This window comes from Manis javanica, chromosome 17, assembly GCF_040802235.1.
Source record: "Manis javanica isolate MJ-LG chromosome 17, MJ_LKY, whole genome shotgun sequence".
In the NCBI taxonomy this organism is placed as follows: Eukaryota; Metazoa; Chordata; class Mammalia; order Pholidota; family Manidae; genus Manis; species Manis javanica.
The window spans coordinates 39,279,530-39,303,384 of NC_133172.1; the positions used below are offsets into that span (position 1 = coordinate 39,279,530).

General features: G+C 49.1%; 1 protein-coding gene and 1 long non-coding RNA gene across 2 annotated transcripts in view; one reads left to right on the top strand and one right to left on the bottom strand.

The window, feature by feature from the left end:
- KIFC3 (kinesin family member C3) overlaps positions 1 to 19,945 on the bottom strand; it is a 57,287-nt gene extending 37,342 nt beyond the window's left edge. The window contains exon 1 of the mRNA XM_073226328.1: positions 19,797 to 19,945. The gene's annotated coding sequence lies outside the window, so the exon portion shown is untranslated. The remainder of the gene's footprint in view (positions 1 to 19,796) is intronic.
- LOC118973717 (uncharacterized) overlaps positions 1 to 22,895 on the top strand; it is a 28,122-nt gene extending 5,227 nt beyond the window's left edge. The window contains exons 2-3 of the long non-coding RNA XR_005063214.2: positions 15,689 to 15,742; positions 22,355 to 22,895. This is a non-coding gene — a long non-coding RNA (uncharacterized lncRNA). The remainder of the gene's footprint in view (positions 1 to 15,688; positions 15,743 to 22,354) is intronic.
- The last annotated feature ends 960 nt before the right edge of the window (positions 22,896 to 23,855 follow it).

Consider the following 23,855-nt stretch of genomic DNA (forward strand, 5'->3'; position numbering starts at 1 on the left):
GTTTAAGAACGCACAGTATCAACAGGAATCTCAAGGTCATTTCCATCCCAGAAACCTCACTGATGGTTTGATGTGAGGGCTGCCAACTCTCCCCTGGCCAACTCTTCCCCCAGGGAAGGTGGGGGATTTGCAAGAAATCTGGCCATCCCAATGCAGGGGTCCTGAACCCATGAGGGGGATTCTTGGTTTCAGCCTTTGGCCTTGACCTCCAGCCCACTTTCTGGCAGAGGCATAGCTGTCTCAAGGTAGGCCACACTAAAGGAAGGTGCCAGAACAGTGCATATCTATATCCACATCCACCCTTCTGGCCCCCAGGCAGGGGGTGGCAGCTCTATCTCTGTGTACAAATACCCTGAAACCCCTTAATTCTCAGGCATCCACCTGAGAGGAAGCCAAGGGAGAGTTCTGCCCAGAGGGAAGCAAATAGGGGGAATAACAAGCCAGACTGTACTTGATCTGATACTCAGAGTAACCCAAGAAAAACACACATAAGATTTACATGATTTTCCAGTCTGAATGACCTAACTTGAGATTCAACCACCTCCAGGCCTTAGCAATGTTGTTCGCCCTGGCCAGCCCTCTCTCCTTCACCCCACTCCCACCTTGACCTGGCTGACTCCTGTTTGTCTCTCAAGTACTTCAAGCTTAGAGGTCACGTTCCTCCATCCTCCTGGCCACCACATTTCCCCGCCTGCTCACCTGCCTGCAGTACCTCCAACATTGGATCATAATGGTCTCACCTATATTACACTTTCATCTCTTTGAAGGTGAGGCCCTTTCCTGACTTGATCAAGGGGAAATCTTCTGCAGTGTCTATTATCACAGAAGTTTTCATTGAATAAATAGATCATGAATAATTCAGAGGGGAAGAACAGAGTGCAGTAAGCATATCCAAACAGACTTTCTTCCAGTGTACATGAACGACAGCTCACACCTGTCAGCTCTCAGGAAGCCATGCTCCTCAGTGGACATGAAAGAGTGGAGTCTTGGACAACCCTTGCTGGACTGTAAATTCCTGTTGTTCTCTTGTCTGCTAGAGACCGAACTCCTACAGGCACTGGGTGCTCAATAGAGATTTGAACTGATGGTACCTTTCTCTCCCCTCTCCCTTCCAGTTCACTCTGTGCCTGCCCCGTCCCCACCCAAGAGCACCTTCTCTCTTAAAGCTGTATTAACAGAGAAAGCAGTGCTCCCCTTTACAAAGGTCTCTGCAGGGAACCAAGGCAGCCCTGCCCTCAGTAAAAATGGGAGAGTGGACCCACCAGTGCTTCCCTGGCTCTCAGGTGAGGGGAACCTAAAACCTCTTTTGTGACCTGAGAAGAATTTGGCAGCTGCTTCCCTCCCCGGGTAGAAAGCAAACAGAGGGTTTTTCCCAGTATCATTTCCTGTTAAGTCTAAAAACTGAGAGGAATGCAAACACTGAGGAGATACGTATGCAAGCCCCAGGTAATAAAAAGAATAGCTATGAGAGATAAGCTCTGCCCACCCCTCTGAGTCAGGGCTTCCCACAGCCCTTCCAGAAGCTGCCTGGGCTCCGTCACCCAAATGGTCCTCAGCTTCACTTCTTGCCCTTAACTCACTCCATCTCCTTGTTCTAAGCCAAGGCATGCATTATTAACCTCATTCTCATTTTTTTTCAACATCCCCACTCATTTCTCTCCATCTGATGCACATTCTAGGTTGTTGGGTTATTTTTATTTGTCTAGCTTCAATTTTTTTTTTCTGCACAAATGCAGTAGAAACCAAGAGAGGAAAAGTCCCCCACAGATCCCACCACCCTTAACGTTTTTGTCATTGGACCAGATTTTCTTTTTTGGTACTTAACCTTGACCAGACATTATGTCTATATTAAGGAGAGACAATATAGAGCAATAGTTAGAACTGGGTTTGAGGGTCAGGTGGTTCTGGGTTGGAACCCTACCTCAGGCACTTCCTCTTGCCTCAGTTTCCTCCTCTGACAGTGCAAGTAGTGCTAGCACCTAACCCAACAGGTTGTTGTGAGCATTAAATAAGAGCCCAGTATCCGGCACATGGTCTACATTCTGCAAATACCAGCTCTGGGAATAATGGGAAGCAGAGAGTAGATACAATTTTCTAGTCTGCCTTTTCTCACTTTAAATCATATAATAAGTACTTCCTGAGTACTTTTTCCTACTATGTCTTGCTTTTTTCTGAACAGCAGGATCCAGACTAAGGATGAAGCCAGGTCACATTCAGCATTAGGGTACCAATGTCCGTAGACGCACCCAGCACTCAGTAAAAATGACTGAAAAGAATAATCATTTTAAATGGCTGCCTAATATTCCACTGATCCACTCTGCCCCGACTGACCTGACCATTCCATGAAGTTAGATATATGAGTAGCTCCTTTTCCCTTTTTATAAACAGCATTGCTGTGGACATCTCCCCACACACAGCCTGTTCATTTCCTGGGGGAGGGGATGTGGAGGGGAGAGGGAGATTGTTAATTTCATAAATTCTTTCTGAATAAAGAGTCTGAGCAGTTTTTAAATACTTTCTAAACATGTTGCCAGATTGCCGTCAGAAGGGCTGTACCGAATTTATACTTTACACTATTGTTGGTAGCATATTTGATGAGAACTACTTTTCGCACTAATTTAGTTTCTCTCTTGGATCTGGAATTCTTGCCTTGGCTGGCTTCCCCGTAAGACGGGCATATAAAAAGAAGTCTGAGTGATGGCTGTCAAAAGAGGGGAGTGTCTGGTTTGTTAGCTGGTGTTTCTGTCTGCTGAGCTGGGTGGGTGGGGCTGAGAGTACTTAGTCAGCATACCCGCTCCCGCCTGCTCTTCAGCCCCCAGACACCTTCCCAAGTGAGTTCTGGAACATCCTGCACCGGAACTGGCAGATGCTGTTCAGGTTGGCATTAGCATTACTAAGGTTATCCCTGCTCTGACACCAGCCTGGCATTTCATTTGGGCTTCTTGCAACCAGTCAATCAGCCACTCCTGGAAAGAGAATCCCTCAAGAGGTTCTGGCATCTGCAATCAGCTTTCTGTTCTTAGGGGGGAAGGTAGGGGTGTGCAGAGGCAGCAGCCAGGTAAGGGAAGCCATGTATTCCACAGCCACGGCTTCTGCCCACTATGCCAGCATCTTGGCACTGCCAGCATGGCTCACCCAAGTTCGGCAGCAGACACAGGGGCTCCCCCCAGACTCTGGTCTTCCTCCTCTGGGGGTGGCCCTTGTTTGCAAACAGCCACGGGAAGTTTTGACACTGCTGATTAACCAGACTCCCACAACTCTGGGTTGTTAGTCATCACGACAAGTCTTAACCTTCTGCCTGCCCTGCCGACATCACCAGCTTTCAGGTGACGGGGAAGAAGTGACTAGGTGCTCAATAGTTTCAGTAACTTCCATCTGTCATCTTCAAGGGTAGCAGGTGGGGAGAACCTCCACCCATCCCAAACAACTGGAATATACAGGGCCTGAAGAGGCCTGGTGGGAATTTCATTTAACTTGATCTGACTTGCTTCTGCTGAGAGACAGCTATGTGTCAAGCACGGGGCTAAACTCTTCACATACAGGATTGTTTTGGTTTCATTTAATCCTCTCAACAACATGTGCAGTAAGTTAGTATAATTCCCATTTTACAGATGGAGAAACAGAGGCACTATGCTATAAGAATGGCTAGTGAGTTAGAAAAAAACATAGGCAAAAATCTCATGGACATAAACAGGAGTGACTTCTTCATGAACATATCTCCCTGGGCAAGGGAAACAAAAGCAAAAATGAACAAGTGGGACTATATCAAGCTGAAAAGCTTCTGTACAGCAAAGGACACCATCAATAGAACAAAAAGGTATCCTACAGTATGGGAGAATATATTCATAAATGACAGATCCAATAGAGTTGACATCCAAAATATATAAAGAGCTCACACACCTCAACAAACAAAAAGCAAATAATCCAATTAAAAAATGGGCAGAGGAGCTGAATAGACAGTTCTCTAAAGAAGAAATCCAGATGGCCAATAGGCACATGAAAAGATGCTCCACATCGCTTGTCATCAGAGAAATGCAAATTTAAACCACAATGAGATATCACCTCACACCAGTAAGGATCGCCATCATCAAAAAGACAAACAACAACAAATGTTGGCGAGGCTGTGGAGAAAGGGGAACCCTCCTACACTGCTGGTGGGAATGTAAATTAGTTAAACCATTGTGGAAAGCAGTATGGAGGTTCCTCAAAATGCTCAAAATAGAAATACCATTTGACCCAGGAATTCCACTTCTAGGAATTTACCCTAAGAATGCAGCAGCCCAGTTTGAAAAAGACAGATGCACCCTATGTTTATCGCTGCACTATTTACAATAGCCAAGAAATGGAAGCAACCTAAATGTCCATCAGTAGATGAATGGATAAAGAAGATGTGGTACATATACACAATGGAATATTACTCAGCCATGAGAAAAAAACAGATCCTACCATTTGCAACAACATGGATGGAGCTAGAGGGTATTATGCTTAGTGAAATAAGCCAGGCAGAGAAAGACAAGTACCAAATGATTTCACTCATACGTGGAGTATAAGAACAAAGGAAAACTGAAGGAACAAAACAGCAGCAGAATCACAGAACCCAAGAATGGACTAACAGTTACCAAAGGGAAAGGGACTGGGGAGGATGGGTGGGAAGGGAGGGATAAGGGAGGGGAAGAAGAAAGGGGGCATTACGATTTGCATGTATAGTGGGGGTGGGCACGTGGAGGGCTGTGCAACACAGAGAAGACAAATAGTGATTTTACAGCATCTTACTACGCTGATGGACAGTGACTGTGAAGGGGTATGTGGGGGGGACTTGGTGAAGGGAGAAGCCTAGTAAACATAATGTTCTTCATGTAATTGTAGATTAATGATACCAAAAAAAAAAATGCTATTAGAATCATAAAAAAAAAAAAGAATGGCTAGTGAGAGGGTGCTTGGAGGGCCGGAGAAGGTGGGCATTCCGGGGCCAGAGCTGTTTCCAACTACTGCATGATCTTGAGCAGATTTTTTCCCCTCTCATGTCCCTGGCTGGGTAAATGAAGAGGGTAGGCTGGTGATGTTTCAGCACTAAAGTCACAGGGGAGTGAGCCGGCAAGTGGGAAGGGCTGACTGTCACTCAAAGGAAGGGATAATGCCAGTTTGTGGCATGGGCTGTCTCTGGCTTCCCTATTCAGTCACTTCCCAGATGAATGCCAGCAGAAGTGAGGAGATCAGTGGTTGCTGGGGGCCGGGAGAGAATGGGGAGTCACTGGGTAATGGAATCTCTTTTTGAGGTGAGGAAATGTTCTAAAATTAAGTGATGGTGATGGTTGCACAATTTTGCAAACAGACTAAAGACCATTGAATTGTACACTAAATGGGCGAATGTTATGGTGTGTCATTTATATCTCGAAAAAGGTGCATAGAAAGGAAAGGAAGGAAGGTAAAATGGAAGGGCAGGAGAGAGGGAGGGAGAGAGAAGAGGGAGCCCCGCACAGAGGTGGGGCCCTTGGCACCTCGCCCCACCCCGGTCACCCCTCTTCCAAGCACCTGCGCTCCAGAGCCCGGGAAGGTGTGGGTGCAGATACCTAAGTGGCAGGTGACAGCTCCAAACTCTGACAAGAAGTGGTGGGAGCCCCTGGCCTTCTCGCAGCAGAAGCCATGAACCAAAGAGCAGCTGAGACCAGGAGGAATAAGGGAGGGAGGTGGGGGCTGGAACAACCTAGAATGGGTCAAATTCACCCCAGAAGATGAGTGGAGACCAAGCAGGTGGCATGTCAAGGAGGAGACCCTGAGAGTCAGGATGAAATGGGGTCAGATGGGCAGGGCCTGGACACAGAAAGTCTGGCCCAGAGACGGGCTGGCTCTCAGTTGCTTGGAAACATTGTGGCACTCCAGAAAGTGTACATAAGACATACCTGCTGCTCTGAGGGTCCTCCACAAACTGGTACAGCCGTGTCCTGCTTGGCACCAGTGGGGGACACAGACAGATGGAGCCACTCCAGAGGCAACGTCAGCTGAGCCTTGACCCTGAGCCAGGTGCACAGGTACAGGGGACCAAAAAATGAAGGCAGAATTGGCCAATAAGAGGCAGGAGCTCATTCCTCTCCTCCTGTGAGGTCAACTTACTCTTGAAGCAGACTCCAAAAGGGTGTTGGAGGCACAGCCTCTTGTCTCAGTCTCCAAAGACAGACAACCCAGAATGCAACTTCCCCACACCTCCCCGAAGGAACTCCTGTTGGAGTCCGCCTCTTGGGGCAAACGGCACTGGATGGCCCAGCCAGAAGGGAACAAAGAAAGCTACATCTTGGAGACTATAACTGCCTTCTGAGAACCCCAGCCCTAGGTTCACACTTGCATGCCTGCCAGGTGCCTGCTTGCCCCTAAGTAGGATTTTTCTCTGCTCTGCAGTAAACCTCCAGCCTGGCCACCTACTCATGACCAGCGACTCCTGGCAGCCAGACACCACTCACCCAGGCGGGCTCAGTGTCCTTACAGCCTCTGCAGTGGACTTCCACAGAGAGAAGAGATCCAAGTGCTCTCCTGGCATAAAAACCACTCTGTGCCTGGCAGACAGGCTGGCGGAGGCTGTGGGAATATACCCTGGCCTTAGCCTGGGGCCTCCTGCCTTCTTCCTCCTGCTAAGGGGTGCATGTGCTGCTATTGGCCCCCTTTTGTAGATTGACCTGAGGCAGGCTGGCTTCAGAGTCCACTGCACCATGCTGCCTCTCAACGGGAGACCCAGTGGGGCCCTTGCTTCACTGTGCCAGTCCTCAGCAAGCACTCAGGGCTCTCCACCATCTGCCTGCAGCTGCCCAGCCTCCCCTCCAGTTGGTGCCAGCCAGGACAGGGCTGGAGCTGGACCTGAGCATCCTGGAGAGAGGGCAGAGCTCTCTTTCTGGAACTCTTTTCCTATCCAAGTCCCCTCCTGGTTTCATCTGCACGTGAATTTAACAAACAAGATTTGGGTATCTGCTGCATGCCAGGCTTTGTGCTGGACAGAAAGGAGAGCAAGAATGATGGTGATGGTGGCCCTTATAGCAGTGATGGTTCCTTCCTCTGTGACATGAGATTAATCAAACCCACCTCATAGGGTGCTATAAGGACCGAGTAAGATCATGCCCTAAAGTACCTAGCACATAGTGCCTGAACATAGCAAATGCTGAATAAATATTACCCGTTATAATAATAATAATTATTATTATTATTATATATATATATATAACTATTATTAATGTGGCTGCTGCTTAAGAGGCCATTGAGGCTGAGAGGTTAAGTGCCTTGCCCAGGGTACCCAGCATGGGAGCCTGGTGCAGGCAGACAGCTGAGGCTGGGGACCTGGGCTGGCCCACTTTTGCTTCTCCCATCAGCCCTGCCTTTATCCACAGACACCGATTCTGCCCAGATGAGCCCTGTAATGCTCAGAGCCCCCTGACAGATAGGCCTCCTGAGTAAATGCTGACCAAGGCTCTGGGGTCCTGGGAGGCTGACTTGGGACAGAATTTGTGCACATCTGTAAGTAGAATAGCTTCGGGGTTAGCTTAGCCAGCTCAGGCCCGGGGACAGAATGCCCTGGGCCTTCATGCTCCAAGCTCCAGCTGCCCCAGCTATCTCTAGACATTTCTTGGAAGCCCCAGGGGCTACTTGCAGGGTTCTCTGCCCTTCATTCCCACTGGCTGAGCCAGAACCGCATCAGCGCCTGGCCTGACTGCTCGACCGGCATGCCCTCCACCATCAGCACGGACACTCTCCCAGGGAGGCTGGGGGTGCTCCAAATGGGTGGCTGCACCTGAGGCTGGGAGCATAGGCTCCAAAAGTGAAGGTGAGGAGAGCATTCCTGAGCGACATTCCAGGCCAGAAAGGAGGGAGACATCTGCTGGCTCAACTCAGCCCAGCCTGGCTTGACCCACGGCAAAGTTGTCTGGATTCATAGCATCACAGGGTTCTTCTGATTTACCCCAGATGCACACAAGGCCCCCATGCCCCTTTCCTTGCCGCTTCCCCCACCCCGGGCACACAGGCAGATTCTGTGCTCTTTGGTGAGCTCTTGCTGGGGACCCAGCACCCATTCAGAAAATGGACTCAGTTGGGCTGCCCACGCCTAGCAGATGGGCTTTTACATCCTTGAACTTCAGCTGGGATGGTCAGGAATCCTGTCTATTTTCCCTGAGGCCTCGTGGGCTCTGATGTAAATCAGTGGACAAAAATAGGAAAGGATGTGGTCAAATTCACTCAGCCGCCATTTGACCTGCTGCTCGCAGTCATTCGCAAATGTGTCTGGCACTGCTGGGTGGAGAGGAGGAGGGGGGCCCTCCACTTTTGATAGCGTCTCGTCCTTAAAACATCCCCACTTACAGATAAGAAAACTGATGCCCTGAAAGATAATGTGGCCATTCCGAGAAAAGTACCAGAACCTGGTACCCTGAGACCACTTCTCTCTGCTGACGCCTCTTACCTGAAACCCAAACCATGATGCTCCTTGCCCCAAGCCCAGAAGCCATGGTAGGCCCCCAAGAAGTCAGGATGTGGAGTTGTCTGGAGGATCCCAGAGGCCTGTTTCTCCCTCCCTTCCTTCCAAGGAAGGCCTCAGAAAACCCAGCTTTAGTCACTGAACACAAGCTGGGCAGAAGGCAAGGGTTCTTTCAGTCCCCGGGGAGACTCTGCACTCAGAACTGCTGAGGCGAGTCACAGCTGACATTCCTTGTCTACACATTACAAAACCACAACAGGCTGTGGAATGACAGCCGTCTGCTCTGGGTGTCGGAGGAATGTTGTTGCCAGACAGGTTTATGAGGCATCTGCTGAGATGGGCTCTTGCCACACCAGACAGCTCCCAGGAAGCCCCAGCTGTGGGGTAACCAGCACCCCTCCCCACAACAAAGGTTCATGGAGACCCACCTCCAAACCTCAACACAACCCCAGAGATTCATGGGAGCCAGCCACCGCCCCCATAGGCAGACGCCCCATCCAGGTGAGGGCTTGCCGAGACCGTGGCCCAGCAGACACCCTGCTCGCAAGCTTTTAGGCCAGGGAGGCTGCAGGGCTCTCCCCAGCCAACTCTGTAGCCATCACAACTACCTAGAGCCATTATTAAAGATAATTATAAGAATGAGAGCAGCAATCTTGGCTGACCTTTACACAGTGCTTACTATATGCCACGGCTGCTCTGAGCACTTTTATTTGATTATTGAATGTATTTGTTTCCTGTGGCTGCTATAACAAACTGCCACAAACTGGATGGTTGAACAACAGAAATTCATTTTTTCACAGTTCTGGAAATGAGAAGCATGCTGGTCAAGCCTCGTTTCTTCCCAAGGCTCTAGAGAAGAATCCTTCCTTGCCTCCCCAGTTTTAGGTGGTTGCTAACAATCCTGGGAGTTCTTTGGCTTGTGGACAGATTGCTCCAATCTCTGTCTGTGTCTCCAAGTGCTCTTTTTCTTCTTCCTGTGTCTGTGTCTCTGTCCAAAGTTCCCTCTTCTTACAGGGACATCAGTCATATTGGACTAGGGCCCATTCCAATCTAGCATGACCTCTCCTAACTTGATTCCATCTGCAAAGACCCTGTTTCTCAATAAGGTCATGTGCCTAGATTCCAAATGGACATGGATTTGTGGGAGACAGTGTTCAGCTCGGTGTTTCACATGTAGTAATTCTCCCAACAACCCAGATACTGCTCTTATCACAATCTTACAGATAACAAAATTGAGGCTCAGAGAGGTTAAGCAATTTACCTGAGACCACACAGCCAGGACTGGAACCCAGTCCCTCTGATTCTAGAATCCACACCACCTTATCCCAGACATCATCCTCATCACCATCTCCTCACAAGGGCTCAGAAGTTCAATGTTCACAAAGCTTTTCCTGGTCAACATCATATTTTCTTGCACCACAGCCTTGAGGGGTCCAGTCTGTGGTATATGAAGGAAATAGAGGTTCTGTTAATTAACTTGGTCAAGGTCACACAACTAAACAGCAACAGATCTCTTGACCTCTTCACTCTGTTGGTTCCAAATGGGGGTCTGACAGGAACATTCCAGGGCTTTGCTAAGCCAGTCCAGGCTATTGACCCAGTGTGATCAATGGCCACACTGTGGTTACTGATAACACCTACTTCAGCTACACCTGCCAAGCTCATAAAAGGTATTGTAAATCTGCAGCTTAAATTCACCTCCTCAGGTTTCAGCCCCTCATCCTGACCATTCTCTGCCAGCAGCAAGGCCAGCTATTGGAGCAGTTGCAAAGCAGAGAAGAACTAGGTCAAGTATTCACCTGGCACTTGCAGCTTACCACTGAGCCACAGAGGCCGCAAGAGATGGGGAAGGCACCATTCCTCCAGTCACTCCCAGACAAGAGCAGGCGAGACAAACACAGCCCACTGCTGGCCCCCTGCCAGGCATGGCTCCCTGAACAATTCAGCATTTTTTGTTAATCCTTACAGGTGCCCCACAAAGTAGGTACTATTGGTACCCTCACTTTTCCTGAGGAGGAAAATGAGGCTCAGAGGAAGGCTGCTCTGCTGGCAAGTGGCCAAGCCAGGACTTGGTCCCAGGCCTGCCTGAGTGCAGAGTCGGTCTCTGCAGGAGGAGCATGCAGTGAGGGCCCGAGGCTGCATGAGTGGCATTGTGGTGGGGGCATCTTGGAGCGTGCAAGGGACAGGGTGGGCCTAGAGGGGGACTTCAGGCAGTGAGGACAGGACTGTGGACCAGGAGACCCAGGCAAGCAGGTGCACTCTAAGCCACGCATGGCAAGAGGGAGGATATACTTGGCATAGGCAAGGAGGGTGAAAGCCCGAGGAACCTCCTGTCTGATCCACCCACTGCCACAGCCAGAGAGGTCCTAACATGTAAAGGAGAGGGCATCACCTTCTGACTTTAAAAGCCCCAGTGAGGCTCCTTTCTTTAGTTAACACGGCCATACCAGGCCGGCCCATGCTCAGCTCAGCTCTAGCCACTCAGGCTTCCTTCTTGTTCCCCAAACATGCCACCAGGCCTTTGCATTTGATGTTCCTTCTGCCTGGAATGCCACTCCCCCAACTCTGTGCATGATGGCTTCATTCTCAGAATCTTGCTCTGCTGCAAAGCTGCAGTTGTCCTATTTACTGTTTGTTTGTTCCTGAATCGTCTTTCTCCCATGAAAGCAAGACTTTATCTTGTTCCCTACTGACCCCAGCATCTAGCGCAGTGCCTTGCATGTAGTAGGTGCTCAGTGGACATTTCTTGAATGAATGAATGCAACAGAAATACAGAGTTACAGATGGATCACCCAAATAAAGACTGGGAACAGACTGGGCCAGCACTTGTGATCTGATGAGAAGAGCAGCCTGCAAGCAAGGCCTGAGTGCAAGCTTCTCAGGAAATCCTGGGAGGGGAAGGGAGTGTGTGAACCATGAGGGGACTGCCTGGCTGCAGACAAGGGTAGAAACAGACAAAAAGGAACCAGTTTTATCAAGAGTCATGTAGTCGAGCCCTGGTGGCCAATCAGCAGGTATATGAGACCACAAAGAGGTTGTTAAGATCTTAAAGGTTACTTGTCAGGGTGCCAAGGGAAAGGTAGGCCTCCAAGGCAACCCGCACCCACTCATTCATTCATTCATTCACTGGTATTAACTACACTATGTGCAGCGAGGGAGGAGAGCTGTTCTAGGGGGAATGGAGGCAGGAATGAAGACAGGGTAAAGGAGGTGGGGGCTGCCTAGGTCTGCTGGGCCTCAAGCCAGAAGGACCTCCTGAAGGAGGATGACCAGCCCCAATGAGAGGATGCTGTGCCTCAGGCTGCAGCTCTGGGCAGAGGCAGGAAGGGGAGCCAGATGACCCTCTGCTGCTCTAGTTACAGCCACAGACACAGAAACCAGATCAGGGAGGATCCCTTAGTCCATATGCCTCTCCAGCCTGAAACAGGGATTTGGGTCGAAGGTGAGCTTTCACTCCCTCATCCTTGCACCCATTTGCTCACAATCTCTCCAAGGCTCTGAAGGCTAATTGTGCCCTTGTTTCTTGTAGGCTTGGAGAAAGTACAAGGGTCAGCACTTATCTCTATAGGTGCATGGGGCAGGGGCATAGTTCTGGGTAGGGGATGGCTGAGGAATTGACAACAATTTGCTGACCTCAGAGTTCCAGAAGTGAAAAAAAAAACAACACTGTAAATAAAACACCAAGAAAATTCCTGCAGGGCACAGGGGGCCAGTGGTTAGGAACATGGGCTATGGGCTTAAAATCCACCTCCCACCTCTCACTGGCTCAATGCCCTCAGACAAGCCCCCTTAGCTTCCCTGAGCTTGTTTCCTTGTGTGCAAAGTGGGGGTAATCATATCACTGTCCTTCAAAGTGCTGTTGAAGAAGTAAAAGAGATAATGTATGTGAAGAGCCTGGTACACAGTGGGTGACCCATACATGACAGCACCCGTTAGGGGCCAGTTATGTGCCAGGCACTGCTGGAGGGTCCTTCTTTTTGCAAAAGAACCAGGCTGTCCTCTTCAAAAACGTCAAGGTCATGAAATACAAAGCAAAACTCAGGAACTGTCCAGATGGAAGGAGACCGAAGAGGCAGCTGAAAGCCACACCAATTTGCTTTCTTTTTGCCATGAAGGGTGTTGTTGGGATAACTGACAGACTCCCAGTAATGTCTACAGATTAAGTGGTAGTATTATTTCAACATTTGTATGCTGATTATGATCATTGTCCAGTAGTTATAAAAGAGAATTTCTTGCTTTTAGGAAATATACATGGAAGTATTTTAGAATATAAAGGCAACATGTCTGCAACTTACTCTTAAAATTCTGAGAGACAGAAAAGGATAAGGCAAACATAAAATGTTGGCAGTTGGGGGAGCTAGGTGGAGGGAATCTGCTAATTCTTCATATTAACCTTGCAACTTTTTTGTCATGTCTAATTATGAAAGAAAAAAAATGCGTGGTCCCTGCCCTTGCAAGGATGCCAAGAGGTGTTTGCTTGGATCACTAGTGAGGCCCCAAGAGTGGACTGAAGCCAGCCCTGCCCCTCTGACAGCTCTTGACCAGACCTCACAGCCTCAGGCAAATAGTTAGCCTTCATTTGAAGCTACTCATCTATCAGTGGGATCAGAACCCAATGTGTGAAGGATGGATGGATATCAGGGCAGGTGTGGTCCCATCAGCCAGGCCACTTCACGGCTGAGGAATGTGACCTACAGCACAACTCACCCCAGCCCAGCCTCCCTGGCAGGTTGACGGCTGCCTGGGGCTGGCCCTTGGGCAATCCCACACTGCTCAGTCACCAGGATGACCTCCTAGGGGACTTCCCGCCTGAGCAAGGAGGGGCAAAGGTACTATTGTCAGTCCTCACAAATCACTGTACAGCGCCTCCCTCCTGTCCTTCCCTGACAGATGCTGAACATCTGGTCTACAGCACCCCAGCTTCAAAGGGGTCAGAGGAAGGTAAATGGGGTCTGCACACAAGCTTTGAGCTCCATCCATGAAAGCCTAGATTCAGGCCATGATTATGACGAAGATATGAGCTTGTAGGCGGCAGGCTGTCAAACACCCTGCAAGAGGACACCGCTCCACGTAACTCCTGCGGCCACTGTGGGGCCAGCTGTGAGTCAGGCTGTGACCTTGGCTACCTTCTTAATTTAGAGAAGCGGCAGCTGCCCAGCCAAATTAGCTGCCCCTTGTTCTGCTTCAGGCCGCCATTCACATGCCTCACTCTGCTCAGGTTCCTTTGAAAGCCAAGTTGGCATATTGCCCTATGGATTTGTTTGCTTGTTTGACTGCTTTTATGCCATGCAAGTTCAAACACTACAAGCTCTGGTGAAAAGTAAGTCTCCCCAGACCCTGACTTCTGTCCCCCCATCTGCCTCCTCTGAGACAGTCATCATGGCCAGTAGCTGGTGGATCCTTCCCAGAGACAATGACCACATACGAGCCCACACTAGAAATGCCCCATTCCCCACGAATGTTAGCACAGCACACACGTGGCTCTGCACTTTGCTTGTCCGACTTAATCCTCTTGGATGTCTTGCACATCACACATAGAACTTTGCCCCCTACGGTTGTGTATCTTCCAAAGCGTGAATGGACTCAACTGATTTAACCAGTCTCTGTTGATGGATAACTGAGTTATTTCTAGTCTTTTGTAACCACAAACAGTGTATCAGGCATCTTTTTGTGCCTGCATCTTCACCTTCACTTACAAGTAGCCATGAGTATTTCTAGAAATGAAATTGCCAGCACTATCACTTTTGGATTGGGGGTAGGAACCAGGAACCCCTTTGAGAATCTAATGACAAGTAAGAGTCTTCTCTCCAGAAGAAACCTATATAATTATTTTGCATTCATTTTTCTGGAGCCTGGTGCACCAATTCCCCATTAAGAAATCGAGGTATGGGGGGGAAATACATATAAGAAAATTGCATCCAACCATCACTTTTCTGCATGTGTATGTGTGTGTTTCGATTAGGTCATGATACAGGAGGCAACCAATTTGTTCCGCTGACAGTCACAGAGACAGCTAGCGGAGTCTAGTTCAGATGGCAGAAGTCAGATTCCTTATCACGCTCCATCCACCAGGGTACATACCTTGCCCGGTCGTCATGCTCCTTGACCTCAGGCCCCCAGAACGTGGCCGCCACTGAGCCGGAGTGCTGGGCTGGGGCGGCTCCTCACAGCGGAGCGGAGGGCCTGGGCCTGGCCGGTTGCTGGCCCTGCCTCAGCTGCCACCTCAGACTGAAACCAGACCCTCCGTCTGGAAGGCTCTGGAGCTCACACTCTTGCTTAGGTATGAATATTTTATGCCTGCAGCCAATAAGGACTCGGGGTAACAAAAGTCTCCAGGAAAGCACTGTACAGAGAGCACAGACTGCACGGTCTCATTCTGGGTCCATGTCAGACTGAAGGGATTCCACGGGAGAACAACTAAAAGGAGGCAGAGCTGAGAACAGCCTGTGGCTGGTCAGAGTCCAGTGTCAATCGGCTCGGGGTCTGACTTTGGTGCCCTTGGGAGCCAGGAGCTTCTCTTGGGCAGTGGCCACAGGTCATATCCTGGTGTCCAGCTGGCTCTGAGGGCACTACCCACAGTGAAGACATGGCAAGTGCTGAAGCTGGAGGGCCAAGGGCCCTGGCTGCCCATCTACTAGACATTCACCTGACAGAGTCTCAGGCAGGGCTGTTCCGGCAAATCTGGAGTGCAGCCAAGAGCTGCCCAGTGCCTGGCCCAGAGGAGACATCTGACACCTGTCATCCCTTCCCTCACTTCCCCCTTTGATTCCAAGTTCCTGGAGCTCAACTCTCTCCAGAGCCTCGTGCTACCTATACGATACCTCACAGGGATTTTCAGGACTATGGTCTCCCCAGTAACATGGCCATTTTCTGAGGCTCAGGAGGAGTCGTCAGCTTGGATCTTAGCAATGATAAACCCATGGATGATCAGAAACTCCCCTACACTCTTGAACCACAAACCTTCAGATGGGCAGAGAATGTGTCTCTCACACTGGAAAGGAAGAAACTAAGAACTCCCATTTCTGGAACCTCATGTAAGAGCTATAAGGTTCCATCCCAAACGCTAAAGCCATTTTGCCATCTGTGGCTTGTGTACCAAGGGGAAAAAAAAAGAAAAAACCTAACATAAACTGAGCACTTACTACATACTAGGTAGCAATGTAAGCATTGTAGAGGGGTTAACTTATGCATTCCTAACGACCCCTCAATGTAAATTCTAGGATTATTATTTTTCAGATGAGGAAACTGAGATACAGAAAGGTGAAGTTCTTGCTTGATGTCACACCGCTGGTAAGTAGTAGGGCTGGGACTTGCAACATCCCCATTAAGGAGAATGGAGAAGCAAGCAGCTGTATGTCCCTCCACCTCCTCATTGCCTTCATCCCCATGGTGGAAACCCCCACTGTGCCTGTCACCGAGCAAGTGCTTTACCTGTGTCATCTCATGTCACCTTTGCAAATGCGCCATAAGGTAGGAAGTATGGCTTTGTCCCTTCCCAAGGCTGGGAAGCCAACATGAAGCAACTGGCCTAGCAACTCAGCAGTAGAGCCAAGATTTGGCCAAGGGCTGGGCCATCTTTAAAGGCCAGGCCCTTGCTGGGCACTGCACGAGGCAGCCCACGTGCAGACGTGACTGTGAGGAAATGGAGCACGCAGGGGAAAGGCCAAGCAGGCAACATGGGCAGCAGGAGGGAGGTTTGTGGCGAAGTCTCAATCTACATCTCTGCCAAGAAGATCTGCTAGTCACTGTCTACCTGAGTGTGGCTCCCCTGAAGAGGCAGCCTGGAGTGGGGCCCAGTGGCTCTGGGCTGGGGTCCAAGCCTGGGGTGCTTGTCCCAGCTCTGCCCTCCCTGATCCAATCTCTGCTGACCCTGTGTTTTGTAATACAGGAGCAGGAAGCAGGGCCAACAGCATAAACCCTTATCCATAGTGGCTTTTCAATAAGTGCCTGAGGAGCAGCCCACTCCCCAGGGTGGGCACTTGGCCACCCTCGACAGCAAGCCCCTCACCCCCAGCAGAGTGTAGTGACCATGGCACCTCTGATGCCAGGTGCCATGGGGCTACTTCTGTACAAGCCACTTGCTATGGATTAAAGCAGACACTGTTGCTACACCCATTTTATGGATGAGGAAACTGAGCCTCAGCAAAGTCAAACAGCTTGCTCAAGGTTACCACAAACCCAGGCACAAGGCCAATTTATCCTGTGGCTGCAATAAGCACTGTGCTCAGGGCCCAAAGTACTTTGGGGGAGCCCATGAAAATGCTTTAATTTCACTTAGAAGGAAAAAAAAACTTTTAGGGTAAAAAAAAATGTTTTCATATATAAGTATTAATGTATTCATCTTTACTCCAGTGAAGTGGTAAAATACATTTTCTGATTGCTTTTTGTAATGGAAAAGGGACCTACCTACAAAGGGAAAAGTGCCTAGGGCTCATGAAAGTCTTCACCCTGAGTAAGCAGGACCTGAACCCAGCCCAGTTCCCCTCAGAAGACTGAGGCTGTCAGAGAAACGACCTAGCCTGTCCTGCAGTTCACGGGAGCAGCACCCAGTGTAATCTAGGGAGCTGTCCCTGGGAGGGCCACAGCCGGAATGGCCCCTCAGCCATGAACACCTGTCCTAATGGCCACTGTCCCTTGTGGGTAAGCCACCTAGGCTCAACCCCTGGCCTTTCAGAAAAGCCTTTGGAGCAGACGAGCGCATGTCAGCGGTTGAGTCATTCACAGGGAGAAGGTGAGGAGCAGTGTAAGCCCTGGAGGTGCCTGCCTTGGAGCAGCAGGAGAATGACAAAGTTCATTCAGAAGATCATTCCAACTTTTCTTTCTTACATGAAAGAAAATAATAAATGACCTCAACCAATCGTGGGAAGTCTGTCTTTGAAAGTTCAGTTATAGCCCAGGTAGACAGAGAACCCTAGCTTGGGAGTCACAGAGACCTGGGTTCGGGTCCTCACTCTGTCATTTAGTTTGCTGTGTGACCTTGAGAAAGTTACTGTACCTCTCTGACTCTGTTTTCCCTTTTGGAAAATGGGAATAGTAACAGCCCCCCATCACCACCACATCCCATAGGATTGTAGTGAGAATTGTCAGAAATAAAATGCTTCCTATATAGAAAAGCAGACAAGCAACTAAAATCCGGATGAATATTCATTTGCTTGGGAAAGAAAAAAAAAATTGATCCTAATACCCCTAGGGCCTGGAGTAATTGCTGTGCTTGTGGGCTTACCCAAGACATTGATAAATTTGGAGACATCAACAAAGCTTGCCATAACCAAAGACACACCAAGAGGTCAGCCTCCTTTTCCCTCCCAGTCTTTGAGGAGATAGTTTAGACAGGAGGCAGTGGCCTTACTAATGAAAGAGGAGCATCACCTCTAATTAAGGTGTCACCAGAGTCAGAAACTCATCAGCCCTGGTGACTTACGCCACACCTGAGCCTTGCAAATCCAGGATTACGCAACCACAGGCAGAAACCCTGAAATTAGAACAGAGGCCTGAGTAACAAGCAGACCTGTGGGTTCCTTCCAGTTGACCGGTATTGTTGCCCAGCAGGTGAGCCTGTCTTACACTAAGACTCAGGCTATAGTTAGAACATCTGCTCACACCAGGGTGGCTGAACCCTGCTAGGGAACTCCAACAAGGGAATTTCTCAAGGCAGTCCAAAAGCACTTGGCAATAGGCAGCCTCTTCCGATGACAGCACCCCCTGGGCCCCTCTCCCAGAGCAGTGCTTCTCCCCCAGTGAGCGCCATCACCAGGGATGTTAAAATGCAGCTAATGTTCCGGGCAGCTTGAGATTCTGCATCTCTGACAAGCTCCCAGGTGATGCTGCTACAATGGGGGAAATTGAGGACCTAGATGGTCCTCTGGCCCCACTGACGCTCTGGGGGCTTCCCTTCACCAGGGAGCTCATGGATCCTGGAGCAGTTTGTACTCCAGGACTTGGGATTCAAGAAACCAGCAGCACTCCTATAAACCAGCTCCTCATGATTTCCTTTTCTTTTTTTTTAGGGGGTGGGATGGGGTATGAGATGAATTAAATGTAAATATTTGTGGCACGGTAATTTATTGATAAGTTCCTTTCCCCCTGGCCTCCCAGCACACCCACTTCCCGGCACACATGCCCTTTTCAGGCAGGTAGCAAGACCCTTTGGTGCTGTCTTGCTACAGAGATTTTTAAATTACAACTGATGGCAGTAGTCAGGTCTTTCCTTTTAAAAACAGAAGGCTCTGGATAGAGCCCAATCCTCTCCTACAACCCCTTCTCCTAACCCTGCTGTAGGACTCCCCTGCTCATGCCTATGAAAGTATTTTAAAAGTTGGATTTTTGCAGAATCATCTGAGAGTGGCTCATCTTTTCTTTTGTAAGACTGTAAGCTCAGGCACCTAGGATGGGGAAGGGGACAGTGGCTCCCCCTTCCCATCTTGTGCAAGATGTGGTGGTGGGAGGAGTAGTGATGGTGCCAAAGGGAAGCCTGGGGGCCTTCAGCCTCACCAGCAGCTCCACCAGGACCCCCTCCCTAATTCTTGTATACAGACGACTTAGTGATGACACTGTAGGGATGTGGGTTCAAGCACCTCAGGGGCTTCCCTACACTAGGCAGCAGGGCTCTGTGCGGGCTGAGGCAGCCAGGCAGGGCTGAACCTCAGAGAGAAGCTCTCAGCCACGTCCTGGGCTCCCTGTCCCAAGCACACTCCACCTGGAAGCAGCCCCCACAGGTCCCCTGGAACCCAAAGGCTGCTGCAGCCATGGTGGCAGCATCAGAGACCATGACATTGAAGTGCACAGTCCCTACCCCAGACTCTCCGTGAGTTCCCCGTTCTGGTGCTACCTGGAAGGGGGAGGGGCTCCAGAATTATTGAAAAGAAACTTATGGCCGCCCCTCTCCAACAGAGCCTGGGGGCAGAACTAGACAGCATCAGTAACAATTTTTAAAGTGGTGTCGCACCTACTGCATGTACTTAGTTTACAGATATTCAATAGTTAGAAAAGCATTTACCATTCTACTTTGAAAGTAAAACATATACTGTGGCTCAGGAACATGCTGTCAAAGAAATTGATAAAAAATTGCTAAAGGTTACCATCTGTTAAATAATCTTAGCTCTGTTTCTTAGTGGAGCTCTCCTTGTTTCAGCTATTCTAGGCCCAGGATATATTGGCTTGTTCCTGAGCAAACTGTTACTTAGCATTACTTAAACATAAAATCGATAGATATAGGTATAGATACAGATATAGCTATAGTAAAGGTTACACACATTGTATACTACATTCATTATTCAGTTAAGTATTCATCTTGACCCTTTCTTTAGAGTGTTAAAAGTCTGAAATCTCTGTAAAATAAAAATACCTTTAGATGCCACCTGGAAGGGGTGTTTCCTCTTGGTGCCTCTACTCTGCGGAAGCAGCAATTAATTAGCAACGCGCAGGCCTCCGCTATTGCCGATGCCCAGTGTTCTTTCCCAAGGAAGGAGATGTAGGAAACAGTGGGAGATACCTGCCTGTGATAGCAAAGCTCAGAAGATTTAAAAAAAAAAAAAGAAAGCTTCCTTCTTTCACATTCCTCTTTGCGGAGAGACTGCCTGGATCTGCAGGGCCCCTCCGCCCTGTGAGTAAGAACAGGGGAAGATTCCCTCTTTTGTGGGAGGCACAAAGTCATGGGAGAAATGCTGCCTCTTCCCCAAGGCACTTCAGCACTGGTATTTGAGTCAGTGATAGGCGATTTCATCATCAGAAGGTTTGGCAACAGAAAAAAGAAAACCAAGAAACTTCTTTTGAAAACAAGACTCAACTTTAAAATATCAAAATAAAATCAGCTTATTTGTCAACAGGGGGGGGGAATGAACATTTGTTTCTCACATCCCAGCTCCAAAAGGTGAAGTTGGAATGCATTCTAAAAAGCAGCTAAGACCTGTGTCTGGAAAGTTAAAGCACATATCTTCCAGGGATGACAATTTGGCAGTACAGTTTTCCTTTGTGGATTTCCTGCAGTGACCGACATGGATTTAATAAGCACTGTCATCATTTGGGTAGTTACCACATGCCAGCATGTTCTGAGGCATTTCATTAAATGATCAGAGCAGCCTGACGAGGCAGCACTACTCTTGTTGGCTCCACTTAGTAGACGAACAGAGGGATTAAGTGACTGATGCAAAGTTTCATGGCTCATAACACTCCACCTCAACCCAGGCACTTGATTCCTGTCTCCAGGCCCTTGCTCCTCACCCAGGAGGCACTGAACTGCGGCGTGAGACCCAGCCCTGACCTGTGCATGGGTCACAGATCCCAGCAGAACACAAAGGTCTTTATCTGACCCCCCTGGTAGGGCTAAAAGCATTATTTTTTCTTGAGGAAGAGCTAAACTTCCTGCTTGAGAAGCTGGAAAGCTCATACTAGGTCAAAAAGGGGATTAATGGTAGTTTTTCTTATCTCAGGCTGAACTCTCTACATCTCACTGAAGGACTCCAAAAAGGCACAAAAGGAACACAAAACTGTGCACCCTTGCTGCAGAAGCATTCTCCTGGCTTTCCTCTCAGCCCTTTAAAGATGCACCATCCTCTCTGTTAGCCTTCACAAACCAGTGTGTGGCGTGTGAGTACTTGTGAGTGTGTGAATGTGTGTGCATGTGTGTGTTTGGAAAGTGTGACAGAGTTGGGCAAGGATACAACAGAGGAATTCAGTCAACTCAACAGGAAAAAAACAATCTCTACACTGAAAATGCAGCAGCAAACATGAGATTGGGTTGCCATGGCAACCATTTAATTGACATTTTCATTTTCCCAGCATTGATTCTGGACAGGTGTGGAGAGATGAGTGTCCTCGGGGTGTGTGAGGATGAGGGTGCACCCATTTGTGGCAGTCAGTGTTCATAACTGGGGGCCAGTACTGCCCCCAGATAAGGCCCTGGGAATCAGGGTCATGGACAGTCAGTGCACAAGAACCCCTGCCTCCAAGCACCCATGCCAGGCACAACATTATCACCGTGTAGCAGAGGTAGAAGCGATGATATTCCTGAGCTTCCTCATTGCATGGATGGGGTGCTGAGGCTCAGGTGGAGGGTCAAGCTGAGCAGCTGTGGCAGAGCCTTGCTCCGACGCAGGTCTGCTGACTCCTCATGTCTATTGCACACCACCTTGCTGAACCGGGGCCAAGTAGAAGGGGTTGGGGAAAAAGCAAGGTGAGGAGGCAGCACAGCACAGCTTAAATCCCACGACAAAGCAGGGCCATCTTTTATCTTCTAAGGAGCAACTGTTCTCTGCACCAAACCAAATCTGCCGTCAGAGGACAAAGAACAGAGAAAGGGGGAATGCAGGGGGGAAGGAGGGCACCACCCTCAGCCAGCGATTGGAGATGGAATGAAATGCCGATTTACCTGCAAAAGCAGCTGCTGTTTGAACTACAAACCTCCTCCCAGCAGTCTGTGGGATTCACAATTCATGTGCCCTGCGAGCTGCACAGTGATCCGGGAGGCAGCCCTGGCTTGGTCCTCGCAGCCTTGATGCACACAGAATACTAAGCACTCCCCAGGAGTTCCCGACACGGCCACCTGGTTACAGCTCTGCCCGCGCTTGTCCCCAGCAATTTCCCTGAGAGGCGAGGCTTCATGCGTATCTGTTACCAAGCGTCTGTAGGCAGTGTTCAGAAAGCATAGCTCCGTGTGGGAAAATATGAGCCGTCAGCAAATCGTTTTCATGGGAGCAGGAAAATCTTTAGGTGGAAGATATTGCTTTGATGACTTCCCCGTTAGGAAAGAACAGGCTGAAATTGCTACAGTGCTGCAGCTTCCATTTTCCAAGAAGCAAAAGGCTTTCAAGAAGCCCATTGAGGTTAGACACTGAGGTCATCACAGCTGTGCTTAATACATTTCTTGACAGGTTTGACATTGTCATCTATTCCTGCCTCTTACAGTTAACACAAATCTCATCACAGAATGATTGAATGCGACGCAGTGCCGTTTGAACACCAAGCAGCAGAAAAGTACCACTGCAGTGGGATGCCTGAAGCTCTGAGTGGAACGGTCACCGGGTTGAAACTGCCGGGGGAAATTTGCGGGAGGCCTGGGTAGTCCCATGCAGAGGAAAAACTCAGTGGGTCTCTTCCTAAAACCTGAGAACAGCATTCTGGAAAATAACCCTAGTTTTGGGTGGTAGCCCTCTCTGGAAATATTCAAGATTATTTGTAATTGTCTCTGTAACTGAAAGTTCAAAAACAAAACCCTATAAATCGGAGATCTCCCCCACTGTTATTCCCTTCATTTTATTTTAATTCCATTGAAATTTGTTTTAAAGCATTTCCTACGATGTAAAAATGTAGGCATTTTGGCAAACATTGATGCTTTGGACTCAAATGTAATCAAAGTGTCAGGGTTATTTACCTGAACTTACTCAGTTCCAGGTTTTAGAATTTTTTTCTGGGTCTAAAATTCCACGATACTTTTGTAACACTCATTGGTCCATTTGACAGTTTCTCCACCATGTTAAGCGCTTTCTTTTTCATCACAATCTTTTTCTGTTGGCAATGCCACTCTAAGCTGGCTAATGGATCCTCAAGTGGCTCCTCCTACTGGGTCATCCCCTCCCCCAGGCCTTCTTCCCCAGCCTTCCCAGTCTCAGCAAATGGTCACAGTGGCTAAAGTCAACACCGGAGAGCCAGTATTCTCATTCCTCAAACCCACATGGCAACTGTTAGCAAGTCCAGTGGGCCCTACATGCAGGACAATGTCAAACCAGACCCTCTCCCACCACTCTCATCCTAGAGGGCCTCAGAAGTCGCCTCACTAGGGTTCCTGTGTCTCCCAGTGTCCCCTCCGCAAGGCAGCCAGAGGGACTTTGTGAGAGCATAACCTACAACATGTCACTTATTCAAACTTGCATTTGACAGATATTTACACATGCTGGACCAACCAGCACTGTTCTAGCACTTTCTAAAACTTGCTAGACCTTTCATTCTCATCAGGGAGAGGACAAGCAACAAAATTAAAGAGTGAAATGTGGCATGTGTTAGAGGATAAGAAGAGCTGTGGAGAAAAATAACACAGAGATCGGGGACACGGAGGGTGGGGAATGGCTGAACTCATTCCAGCCCTTTAAATTGGGGTTGTAATTTTAGATAGGGGGTGACCAGGGACAGCTTCACTCAGAGGGGCATTTGAGACTGAAAGGAGGTAGGAGAGTGATCCATGCAATACCTGGGGGAAGTTACAACCCTCTGAGACTCCCTGTCACATTGAAATAAACCCCAGATTCCCTGGCATCACCCATGAGGTCCTATAGGACCTGCCCACTGGCCTCTCTAGTGCCCTTTGCCCTCTGTTCTCCAGCTTCTATGGGTCTGTCACTGTGCCAGGCACTTTCCCATGTCAGGGCCTTTGCTATGGGTGCTCTTCTGTATAGGCCACTACACACACACA